This window comes from Manacus candei, unplaced genomic scaffold (assembly GCF_025592945.1).
Source record: "Manacus candei isolate 608988 ecotype Guabito, Panama unplaced genomic scaffold, ASM2559294v1 h1tg000014l, whole genome shotgun sequence".
NCBI lineage: Eukaryota > Metazoa > Chordata > Aves > Passeriformes > Pipridae > Manacus > Manacus candei.
This window is the reverse complement of record NW_026138062.1, coordinates 23,330,396-23,343,864: the sequence shown is the minus strand read 5'-3', so window position 1 is coordinate 23,343,864 and position 13,469 is coordinate 23,330,396. Positions and strand designations below refer to the sequence as shown.

The 13,469-nt window shown below is 36.4% G+C and overlaps 1 long non-coding RNA gene across 1 annotated transcript in view; it reads right to left on the bottom strand.

The window, feature by feature from the left end:
* Window positions 1-13,469, bottom strand: part of LOC127467211 (uncharacterized) — a 490,203-nt gene that overhangs the window by 224,722 nt on the left and 252,012 nt on the right. The gene's annotated exons all lie outside the window — the stretch shown is intronic.

The window sequence follows — 13,469 nt, the reverse complement described above, 5'->3', positions numbered from 1 at the left end:
AGAGGAAGACTAGAAACCATAGAGAAACTTACTAAATCCCTTTATGGGCTATGGACATAAAAAGAACCTAAATCTCATCAGAAAGATCTTTTTGAATCAAAAAGTATGAGACTCCAAAAGAACACAAAATTTTCATCAAGACATAAGGGTCCCAGTCCGACAGTGATGGGCAGCAAGACTGTTCCAGTTTAATACACACTGTGTGTGTATTAAAAATCAGAACAGACACCACTGTATTTTGTCTAAGTGACATTCACAAACTTAGCTTTTTCACCCAGGCAACCATAGTTCTTGTTAAGAGAGGTCTATCAGATGCAGAAAGTGAAGAGAAATAAGAGAATAAGCACAGAATAAGCATAGAATAAGAGAAATTAGCATAGTGTACACTGCTCCCACCCACCACCTGCTATCCAGCTGTCTGTCTGCTTCTCTGTCTAGAAACTGTCTAACATGCTCAAGGGCTGAACCCACTGCACCAATGACTTAGCCAGTGCTTCCAGGCTCTCAGAAGACAATATTGGCATATCCAGTGCATGCTGGAATTTCCTGTTGGCTGTATCTACTTATGCACAGAACCTTGGCCCTGTGTCACAGCTCTATTTTGGTCCTTGTAGGTTTAATGACTTGAGCAACTTCAAAGGAGTTGCCTTGATATGAGATATATTTTGTAGAAGGTTTCATGCTTGCCCTTTTTCTTTCAAATCCCTCCTCTTAAGCTTTCCACCATTATCTGCTTTTTGTCCTCATGCCTTACATGTTCTTAAATTAAACCATCATCATTGCCAAGTTTCATTTACAGCAGCATGAGGTTCTGATTATGTTCATAGTAGGACTTACCCCATCTTGCACTGCACATTCTGTCATCTCTGCTCCTCATATATTGTTTGATGGTAAACTCTGGAGTGGGTAGGTCTGGGGTTTTAAATCTCTATGGAGTGCTATTTGAAATTAAAGTGATACATACATATTTAATTAGAATATGCACAAAAATAATTACCAATATTCTTAAATGACCTGAATACAAGATGATATGCTTTTAGATCTAAATCCCTTTTCTTCTCTAAATATAAGTTGAGACATTTGCATCAATATTTAAAAGAGATTTGGAAGAGAATATCTCTAAAAAAATCATCCAAATAGAGGTGCATATTTGTGGGAAAGTATTTTATTCCATTGTGACTCATTCCCTTCTCACTCTTTGAAGCTGAACAAATCCTCCATGTATCAGAGTAGGCTGCATAAATTAAGGACAGCAAGTTTATTGGGGGCCATACAACAATCTCTTACCTCACTATTCCAGCTGGAATTTTCTCTCTACAATCTTTTATGGTCAGATATAGCAGACTCTGCCTGGCTGCAAGCCAACCAGAAACACTGAAGTCCAAGATGGAATGAAATTTCCTTAAAAGAAGCCTTTCTGTAAGATACTAAATGAGGTTCAACACAGAGATACTGAGCCTGTACAGCTTCTGAGTGGCTATTGGAGAAGAAGGATCTCATGACTCTCTGAGAAAAGAGCAGTCACAGATTTGCTTTTGATATAGAAATATTCATACACATTTCAGTCACCAGAACACAGAGGGTCTAGGTGAATAAAAATTTGGGTGGGCATGAAGTTCTCAAATATTGTTGAATTGAAATCCAGATCTAATAGAACAATATTATTTGCTAAATAGCTCCAGTGATGCCAAAGCATCTTTTCACTTATTCCCTAAGAAATTTTCCCTGAGTTGATGCAGAAGTAATGGGAAAGGATTCTGGATACAAGAAGATTTAGTAAAACATAACTAAAGAGAAATCAATAAAGATAATGAACATATTAAGGAAACTTAGATAAGCTTAGAACCAGTTAAGATTTTCCTCACAAAAAAATTAAACTTTCAGAGGAAAAAAGACCATGGCCCTTCCCCACTCTCAAATAAAAAGAAAAAAAAAAGAGAGAAAAAGAGGAAGATCCATACTGCGAAACCAGATGAACACAGAAAAGTAATTAAATGGAAAAGGTCAGAAAAGGGCCCAAAGATGTATATCACAGGTGGATGGATGGTTTCAGTATCTAATCCTGCTCTGCTCCTGTTATATTCTGCCACTCTGAAACTGGGGTTACAGGGAGCATAAAGGCATGGAAATAATTTGTGTTGAATGTGATTGAAAAGGTACATTTTCATAGTTGGTTTTTGAGGTGTATAGGTTGAATGATATTCAGAAGAATGATGACACTAGTTTAGCCCAAGGGTTTATCTAGACCAATCCCCTGTCTTCAGGAAGACCACAGATGTATGCCTAAGTAAGGATGAATATATGTGTATTTCCTTATTATGTTCTTCTACCTTAGGCTGTTGATGTCTGTCTTTCTAGCAACCCTCTGTGGATCTGTCTTCCAAGTTCAGTTGCCCTTTGAACCCAGGTAAATTTCTTGCACCCACAATATTTTTTTATCCCCTCTGACTGAAGAAATACTTCTTTGGATTTTTTTGCCTTTGTTGTTGTTGTTTGAAACTTAATCCTCATAGTTGCACTTAATAACTTTCATCTTTTTTGTTGGAAGACACAGGGATGGTTTATGGTCTACCAGTCCTCTCTGCACTTCTCATGTCTCTAGCACACCTCCTCTTCATGCTGAATAGTCACAGTTTACTTATGCCTCCCTCTGGTAGATTTTATTCCACACCTTGCAGTCCTCCTTTGAATCTACTATTTTACTGACCAGTCTCCCAGCATCATAAGTTCTTCTTCAACCCTTCATAGTTTCCTTTCATTTTCATGACCATGCATAAAATAATGTTTTCAGCAGACTTTCATCTCCACCATTGTTCTCTGGATGTCATAACTATGTCGCACCCACAATCAAGAAAGAGAAAAGTCAGTCCAAAGTAAGCACTCTTCTTACATTTACAAAATAGAAGTGAAAGAGGGGTTTGAGGTTTTTAATATTAAAAAGCTGATAAAAATTCTTTCAAGCATGCTTCATTTTTCCCAACTGCATATTTGTCATACTCTCACATAAATTTCCATTACTCACTGCCCGAGACATGCAGCTAATAACTCATGTACCCTGTCACCCTGGAGGTGGGTCACATACAGCATTCTGGCTAGGCAGTATCTTTCAGGAGCTGGTTTGTTGTTCCAGAATAGCGTTTCTTGAACTCTATAGAGCAACTCTTTACAGTAAGACAAACATTGGTTCTCCAATTGTAGATTTACTAACCTCCTTTTGAGAAGATTTCATCTCCTGATATATTCACGTCCTAAAAATATGCAGAGCTTTGGGCTACATTGCTGTTGTCATAAGGTAATAACTCAGGTATTTCCTGCTTGACCACAAACTGATTGAAGGTAATCTTCATTACGAATGAAATCTTAAAGGAGCAGGCCATCCCCATTTGTTAAAAGCCAGTAGGGAAGAAGACTGGCATGGCTGAACAGAGAGCTTTGACTGGAACTCAGGGGGAAAAAAAAGAGAGTTTATGGCCTTGGCATGTAACTCAGGAGGGCTCTACAATGAAGTTGCGAGGTTATACAGGGAGAAAATTAGAACTTAATCAGCTACTACTATAGAAGACAATAAACAAATGTTTCTATAAATGCATTAGCCACAAAATGAGGGCTGTGGATGCTGTCTCCCTAGACCTCACTAAAATGACATAATTTTCTACAACATTCTCCAGGAGAAGATGGCAGCCCATGGCTTGGACAGGTGCACTCTTTGCTGGCTTAAAAACTGGATGGATGGCCAGACCCAGAGACTGGTGGTTAACGGAGTTGAATCCAGTTGGCAGTTGGTCACAAGTGGTGTTCCCTAGGGCTCTGTATTGGTGCCAGTTCTCTTTAACATCTTCATTGATGATCTGGACAAAGGTATCTAGCACACCTTCAGCAGTTTTACAGAAGATACCAAGTTGGGCAGGAGTGTTGATCTGCTGAAGAGTCAGAAGGATTTGCAGAAGGATCTGGACAAGTTGGATCAGTGGGCCAAGGCCAATGGTACAAGGTTCAATAAGGTAAAGTGCCAGATCTTGTGCTTGGGTCACAACAATGCTGCAGGCTTGAAGAACAGAGGCTGGAAAGCTACCCGGTGGAAAAGGACTTGGGGGTGTTGGTCAATAGCCAGCTGAACATAAACAGGGCTGAGTCACCATCCCTGAAGATATTAAAAGATATGCAGGTGTGGTGCTTAGGGATATGGTTTAGTGGTGGACTTGGCAGTTCTGAGTTCACAGTCGTACTTGATGCTCTTAAAGGTCTTTAGCAACCTCAGTGATTTGGTGGTTCTATGATTCTGCTGGAGTGTGCTTCACCTGTAGTGCCAAATCACTTATGGACAACAGAAAAAAGGGATTCAGTCAAAATGCACCTGCAGTGTGCCAGGAAATAGCTCCACTGAGACCTGAATGGCTGTCATGCCTTGAGATCTGATAAAAAAAAAATGTTAACAGGGCTGAGTTTCATCTGAGTGAGTAAATCACTGAACCTGAAGCTACTTTTCCCACTTATGTAAAGAAAAACATCCTCCCCAAACCCTAACATTCAGCCAATTACCAGTCTCAGCAGAAAACCTTTATCTTTCCAGCTTTCCTTTTGCTTGTATTGACCTTATGATTGAACATTTTGCCAGTTTCAGAGTATACTGTAATAGAATTGTGCCTGTTATCAGTACTATATACTTTATTTACATACCAGGGTACAATTTCAATGAAAGCTATTTTCTTACATTCTTTTATTTAAAACAAAACACCTTTTTCCTTTTTTAAATGGAGGAAAGTATCTGGTTTTGGAGTTTTAAAGCACCACACTGAATTGTTTTTATTATGTATTCCAAAATTCCAATTGTTTTTCTTTTGATTATGGAAGTGTCATTGAATATGACTTTAAAATATTTTTAGATTCTCTGATCTGCACCTTTTACCATCTTAGATAAGCTCTATATATCTGAACTGATAGATAAGGAAATCCATTTAGTTTGCTTAAATATTTAATGCATTTTTTTCCTTAACAACACTGTAAGATCCTATGTTGTAATGCCCCATTTAAAGAGAATATGGGGGATATTTCTACATTATCCAGAGAACTACAATAAAAAGGGTTGGTATGGATTTTGCATGACATAAATGGAAGTTATATGTATTCAGAATGTATATGGGGTGGCAGAATAATCCATCAACAACTTCTGATTCTGCAGGATTCCAGTATAGGGTACCTTATCTAAACAGACAAACACTCCTGCCTCTCGGCTCCCATTTCACAGCTATACAATGGCACAGACTATTTAATTTGCACTTCTGAAGTGTGTAGTGGCTGTGCACAAACATATGTGCTCCTCCACATGTTATTATAGCTGTCTATAATTCTCAGCTTGTAGGGCATCTTTTTGTTATACATGGCCTCAGACAGTATAACTAATGTAACTCATCCCCAATTCTCTCCCTGTTTTTTTTAAATCTCTTAAGAAATACATATTTCATATAGCAAGAAACCAGACCACATCATGATAATATTAATTTCTCTAGGTAGTGTTTAGCTTAAGGTGGAGGTGTTTAGTTTTGAAGACTCCTGTGGCCACTTATGGTGATATACCAAACGCCCATATGTGGCCAAGTCGGAGACCACTAAAAACTGATACCATGCCCTTACAGGCATGTGGACATTGTTACTGTGTCTATTACAGTAGGTCCAACTTGGATAGTTCATGAATTCAAGGTTGAATATGGGACATGATTATCCATACTGTTTAACTGCAATCCAACTGCCTGCCAAACTTTTGACACATGCAAACTAACACCCTTATACAGAAAACATCTGGGCATATCCTAAGGTGTTAGCATGACACAGGAAATGTTCCCAATGTATAGAGCACGTGAGACTGTACTGTTCAGAGAAAAAAGGATTTTAGCTGAATCCTTTTTTCCTTTGTACTAACCAGCTGTCTAGAAAGACTCAAACCCTCATATCCTTTTTTTTTATGGGATTACTATTTCTTTTACATGTTACCTGGTAAAATGCTATTTCTTATCTTCCACAAAGAGGAAACATTTAAAGAAATAGAAATCTGTCATTTTCAGAGAGGGGGATGTACAGATCAAGGAAGTTCAAGTTAGGGTCATATATAAGAATCAAAGTAAAGACTGACCTATCACTAAAGAACATTTGCCTTCCCAATTCTTTCATGACAGTGTACAGAAGCAGACTGATAATTGACATGCTCAATCCACTACAGCCAATAGACCTAAACTAATGAGCTAAACTAAACACCTCCTGCCCATCCTGTCCATTATGTATGGCTTATACTGTTCTCCAGATGGATTTCTCATAGAAAACTACTTGTGCATGTATACATAATATCTACATCTTGAGCTACTTAATCACACTGTGTACCTGGAGTGTGTAAGAAAACCAAAATCATTAACTAAACTGACATTTAGACAATTACATAAAAAGTAATCTGATTTTCAGTGATGATAAGCAGCACCAGCTTGAAAGGATTTTACAGACACCTTCAAAACTTTTGAAATATTTGTCTTTAAAATTATCTCTTTTTCTTTTTACCTGATTTCCTTAACTTCAAATCACCAGCAGGAGTGCTCAGATTATTGCCACTAGCACATGCTCCTCATGCTTCATTCAAAAATGCATTGGCAAGTTTATTTCATGGCCAAAGCAAAGTATACATATAGAGTGAGGTGCAAAACCACATCCTGAAAAAGTCAGATTCAGAACATAAATCTAGATGTCTGTTGACAGAAAGTCAATTCTTGTCTTAAAAATAAACTACCTGGCTCAAGCTAAGTTATGAAAAATAACACAGGTTTTTCTAAACTCACTATCACCTCTGTTTGCTCACAAGATTTAGACAGGACATGAAAACACATAGGAGATGATGATACATATGCATTTTTATCTGCACTACTTTCTTAATAGATTATTTGAGTGATTTACATAGTCAAAATATGCCAGTTTTCATGGGTGTGTTGCCTTGCCAGTATGAACTGCTGGAGAGAAATACTCCAGTAATTTTACAAGAGTTATAGATGCAGAAGTCAAATTATTTTACTGGCCCAAATAAAAGCTTTCCTAAAGACTTCAGACACTTCTGCTTTCTCAGTATCTATCTATCTACCTATCTCGCCCAATCCTACCTCTTTTAGTCTCCTCTTCTGTTAGCTAATATTCATACTTTGAGGTAACCGCCACACTCATTTAACTAGGAAACATTTGCCGTTTTTTGGTTCCATTTGCAAGAATGATTTAAGAAGAAATAAATAGATTCCTTCTCTCTTAACTGTTCCATCTTGAAGAGTGGGTGGGGGAAGGGATGTAAAGAATACAGAATGTTTTCTTATTCTGGTCCATTCAAGACAAAAACTCCTTAAGGATGCTGTTGACTTCTCCTGGCTTGACTTATTTCTAGACAACTTTTTCCTTGATCCTTTCCCATCTGCTTTTTGCCCTCTCTGCTTCATCAAGCTATCCTATTACTTTTTAAAGCAATTCATGACCTTGGTTTTTCATCCATTTTCAATTATAGATATCAGTATTCTCCTCTGCATTGTACTGAGGTTTTCTGCTAAGTGGTTGCCAACTGACCCTTAGTTTAGCCTAAATCCTTTCAATGCTATTTTTTTCTTTTGCTTTTTATACTACTTGATTGTGGGATTCACTTCTATCAGACATTAGAACTGTAAAGTCAGCACAGCTCTTCAGGGAAAAAAAAAAAAAAGAACTTTTCAATTCAATTTTAAGACTCACATCTCAATTTCAAGTTCAGAACTTTCCTAAGTTTTTGTTTGAGGCATTTTTAATATAAAGTGTTTTGAGATACTTTATATGGGCAGTGTTGTATAAATTCAATTTATAGCTGTATTGTAAGGTGAACTTTGTCTCCTATAAAGCCAAAACCAGAGATTTCGCTTGATCTACTGCTATAATGGTAGATTTCCCACCAATTTTTGCATGGAATCTTAATAAATACAACTTGCCTCAGAGATACAGTGAGGATCTGACAGCTTGTATATACCTTTCTTATGATTCATAGAATGGCATAAATTAGAAAGAGAAAATGGTCAATTAGGTCATCCAGTTTGTTCCAGAGTCAGTAAAAAATGATTAATTATAATACATTTTTACTGGCTTCTTGTTTCCAATCCAGTTTAAAATGGCCCAGCAAGTGGTGAATCTGGAATTCCTTTCAGCTGAGTTGCTACATCCCGGCTCATATAGGCTTATGCTTTTCATATAAAGTAAACTCATCAAAATCCTTTTCGATTGTGTTTAAAGGGTGGCAGAATTAACTTAAGAAGTCAATCAATAGCCTAATGCTTCAACACTTACGGGAGTTTTACATACGCCAACATCTGTTAAGACACATAACCCTGCACTAGTATGTAGGGTATTATTTTGTCTTAATCTGTAATTGCTCCTAATTACAGTCTAATTTAGTGAATATTTACAAACACATATTTATAAATTAAGAGTTTCATGTAAACCACTAGTCAGATTGACTAAATCCTCATCTGGCACACACAACTTTCAATATCCGTACAACCTACTATAATTCAACTAAGCTGTATTTTTTTTTCATTAATCATTGAACATTCACTTCCCATTTCTAATCAGCGTAGTATAATCTAATAAATTATGTCTAGATAAATACAAAGTGATGCACATGGGAGAAAACAATCCTAACCTTACATTCAGAATGATGGACTCTGAAATTGCTATTACTAGTCAGGAAATACATCTTGGGTAATTATATATGTTTCTATGGAAATATCAACTTAATGCTTAGTAGCAGTAGAAAAAAACAATTCCAATGGTAGGAATTATTAGGAAAGAAAAACAGAACAAAACAAAGAGCATTGTTATTATGCTGTTGTATAAATCCATTGTGTGCTTTCATCTTGAATACTGTGTGCTGTGTGAATCTCCCATCTTAAAAAAGAATATAACAGAACTAGAAAATGGAGAAAAAGAACAAGGATGATCAAAATGTGGGATTCTTCAGCCTGGAAAAGAGATGAGTGAAGAAAAATAAAACAAAAGTCTGCAAAATCATACACATCATGAAGAATATAAACTTTGAACAATTTTTCATTGTCTCTTCCAATATAAGATCAGAAGAATCTTAAACAAAACTAGCAGAGGAGGCTGGAGCAAAGAATTTTTCCATAGTATGGCTATTTAAACTTTGGAACTGTATTCCACCAGACATTTTGTATGCTAGAAATTCACAGGAGTTCAATAAGAGAGCAGACAAATCCATGATTGGGGTAAAAAGGGGAAGGGAAGGAAGAAAACCCAACATCCAGAGCTACCAAATATTAAGATACTTTCTCTGGCTCAAAAAATTACAGTAGTAATTTAGTAGTAATTGCTGGGATTTGAGAGAATATATCTAAGAAGCTTACCTCTGCTATTACTATGGTAGGAGAGAAGGTAATGGACTAAGAAAGATCTTTGAATCTGAACCAAAATATGTATTTCATGTTTTGATTTTAATAATTTACTTCATAATTATCAATTTGATATATATTTCTATTAGTGAGTTTCATTGCAATTATGTATTGACCATTACAATCTATCAAGTAGGGTTTTTCCATAGTCCCTTAATTTCCACTAAATCTAATGGACTTAGCCATCTAATTTACTCTATTTGAAAACCCCAATCGTCATATTTGTGTAACTTCCATAAATAATATTAAAAATGTTAACCATTGTTATTTTGTGACATTCTCCAAGTTTATTTGGTCTTTCTGCAATTTGCAAACAAAGAGATTAATATAGACATTTAATTCAAAGTGCAAACATATTAAGTCACATTTTAAGCACAGAGCTGTGAAAGGTTAAACCAGTATCAGAAACATACTTAAGTTAGCTAAATAGTAGTTTCTTCTGGTAACCTGCATTTAGTGATCACAGTACTTAAGAATGAGCTACATTGCTCATAAGTTGCAGGAAAACATATCACATGTTGGTGGTTTCTAGACTAAATTCAAATGCTTGCAAAAAAAATATTTATTAGGCTAGTTGTCCAGATTCCCTCTAGTTAATGTATCCTTATAAGTGTAATTAAGTTCTTCAACTTCAGATATGTGGATTGTGCAGAACCATATGATGGCAATGTCTATTTTTGTGTGCAAATGACAAGGGGATTCTGCACTGGCTCAAAAATTAGTCTCTAACACTCTGTCCCAGTGAACTACATCACCCTTTGCAAGCTATTGAGGGTACTTCCACTGACCGTATAAGGAAAGATGATGACCTAAGATATTGTTTTTCAGTCTATGAATTGCATTCTCTTGGGGTGATTGCAAAAGAGGCAAAAGAACCTGACAATTATTTTAAATGGCTTGCCAAAGTCTAGTTCTTCTAGAAAAGCAGGATGAAAATTGGTTGAGTTCCTGGAAACATGCAAAGCCAGTCATCTCTCACCCTCTTCCTCAGGATTATCAACATTGTGCAGCCAGCTCAGAGAGGCAATGGAGACAGGTAAATCAAGAAAAATTCTTAAAGAACTGGAAAAACTCTGCTTTAGATTGATCTGTATTTCCTTAATGTAGGCAGATATCTCTTACCATTTAATGTAGCTAAGTAAGCCAGTGAAATTGCCCTTTTTGGTGATATTGGCTCAACATAACTCTAACTCTTATTTTAAGTGACATTAGAATATTTTCTGTGAAGAGACATTTTTCTTTTCTCTTTTTTTTTATGTATTTACTTGGGGATTTGGAGTTTTTGTTGGCTTATTGGTTTATTTTGTTTGGTTGGGGTGTTTTGTGTTTCTTTCTCTTTTTCCCCTGATCAAAAAATTTGCAGTTTTGGGCAAATTTTGCGTCTCTAGGGCTGCATATTTCTTATGGTTAACTGCAGTCAGGACCTAGACTCACTGAGTAATATTCAGTAGTTTTGTTTCTGTAAAATTAACAGAGCAAATTGGTTACAGAGTAAAGCAGAGAGGCCCCTAGAATATGATGTTATTGCAAATAAGCTACTTCTATATTATCCTCTTTCAGACATTTCCAAACGATTTTGTCATTGTTCCAAACAGAATTAATTGCTATGTTTCTATGAAAACTCTGCAAGTTCTCATAGCTCCTGTGAACTTGACAATAATTGCTGGGGAAACGTCTTAGGGCAAACTGTTCTTAGTAACTAAGTGGGAATTTAGTATGCAATGGTATGATACATAACTACGACAGAAGAATAGTGCTATGGCGTGAAAGGTAGAGCAGTATTCTCAGCAAAGAAAAAGAAGACGACAAATTCAGAATGGGTTTATGAGTAGCATACCTTAATACCACACTAAATTTTAGCTATGTTATATTCTGATGTGTTAAAGTCCAAACTCCCTTTAAATTTAACAGTAATTAAAGGCCAATGATTGCATCTGTTTCAAATGAAAAAAATATTTGAATTATGCTTTTTTTTTTCCTCTTTCTAATCCTCTTTTACCCATATAGTTCATTTTTTATTGGTCTGCACTGACACAGCATGATATTCTCCCCGAGCAGGAGGTGTCATCAGAAACCTGGTTATATCATTTTGAGTCTTTGATGTCAGGAAAATCCAAGCCACCAATACTTTTCCCAGAGATAGGAGGGAACCACACTACATTCCATTCACTCTAGGGTAAGGAAAACTGCCCAGGGTTTTAGCCTGAAACCAGAAGTCAGGGACTTAGAAAACAAAAGCTTTTCTGAGTTATGTGATTTAGCAACTAATGTTAGTCACCTAATTTATGCTGTGGTCTATAGAAAATTATTTTGCCAATTTATCTTTGGTTTCTTCTATGCAGTGAAAATACACAACCCTGCTGTCATAGAGTGTCATAGCCACAAAACCACCATTTCATGCTTGTCTTAATTTAGTCTCACAGAGATATAGAAATCTAGAACAAACAGGAGACAGAGGTGGTACCTGTGCTTTTGGAGATTTTCCAAGGAAGATCGCAGTTCATGGCTTGTCTGAGCCTGGGGATCCCCCTGGCTCATCTACAGTTGGCCACATGAAACAGAGCTGTTTCCAACACCAGTCCCTGGAATATGCTGAAATAAAATCTTCGTTATCCATGGCCTACAAGCTGTTTAAAACTGTGTTTGAAAGGGAGGAAAAAGGAGGGAAATTCAGAACATATATGTAGAAACTTTGTCCCCAAATTCCCAAGGTTTTTTGTGGGTTTGTTGTGAGGGTTTTTTTAAGTGTTCCCCTCAGTAGTATTATTTTATTAACATTTTATTTCATTATTTTACTATTCCTTTCTGCATATGAAATAATTGAGGCACGTGGTAGGTTGCAGAATGCAAGGAATTATTCTGATCAGTACTGAATGCTAAAGTTACCTGCAAGTTCTGATAAGAATACACAAGTGATGATTTCTTTTCCGTTGTGAAAGCAGCTGCATTGAAATTACTGATATCCTTGCCTAATCCAGACTTATTTAGAGAAATAAAATTGTGATCTGTCTCTTCTAATGAGAGAGTGGAATGCTGTCCACATCATATAGTAATCCTTTTTAAAGCAGGGACACTGTGTATAAATTTCTACATAAATGGAAAAAAAGTAATCTTATCTACTGCCTATACTGCTTTCAATGTTATACCGGTTTAGCCAGACTAAAACTGTTGACAGAAATTTCTCCACTCAGATGAGAAGCAAAGATGAGAAGAAGCATTGCAATGGTGATGGAAAAGCTTTATATAATGAGACAAATCCCAGAGTCTCTAGGGAGCTCATTCAGCATGGAAACCATTTCATGTTTCTTTCATTATGGGAATGATACTTTAGGTATTAAAAGTGCAGAAGTGAGATTGCCCACGCAGTTATTTTAATAGGATGATTCTGAGTGAGTGGCCATTTGGTTTCGAAAGCAAGAGAACAGAAGCCTACTTTTTCAACCACTCCATGCTTCAAACAATTCCAGTCTATCACAGAATGGTGGCTTTAGAACCTCTGATTGTATAAACCTGTCAAGGCGTCAAGATATTACAACCTAAACAGCACAATCTACCAGAGCTGCAAAACTATTATTTGGTAGTCCATTTAGTTTCATACACTTTTTCCAATTCCCTGACACCTTAAACAAAATATGACAGGCATTTATACTGTATAGTATACAAGAAAGATCACTTTTTGTGTGAAAAAAAAAAACAACACCTTATCGAGAGGTGATAAAAGACAAAATAATGGAAACCAGGAACCACTTTGTGATATTTTGTATTATTTTTTGAAGTGAACAAGTAAGGTTATCTTGTTATCTGTGATCTTTGCAAAGATATCTTTGCTGTCCAAACTTGTTTATACACAAGGAAGGAGGTTGCCTATCAGAGACATATAAAATGACCCATGCTACAATAAAGTTGAGGCACATAGAGCTGTTTCTGCTGATGAGTCAATATTTATTTTTTGGTGAAGAGCTTTGTTTTCTTTTATTCTGGGTTTTCTTTTTATCTTTTCTGTCCTGGGTCTTTTTAGCTGTT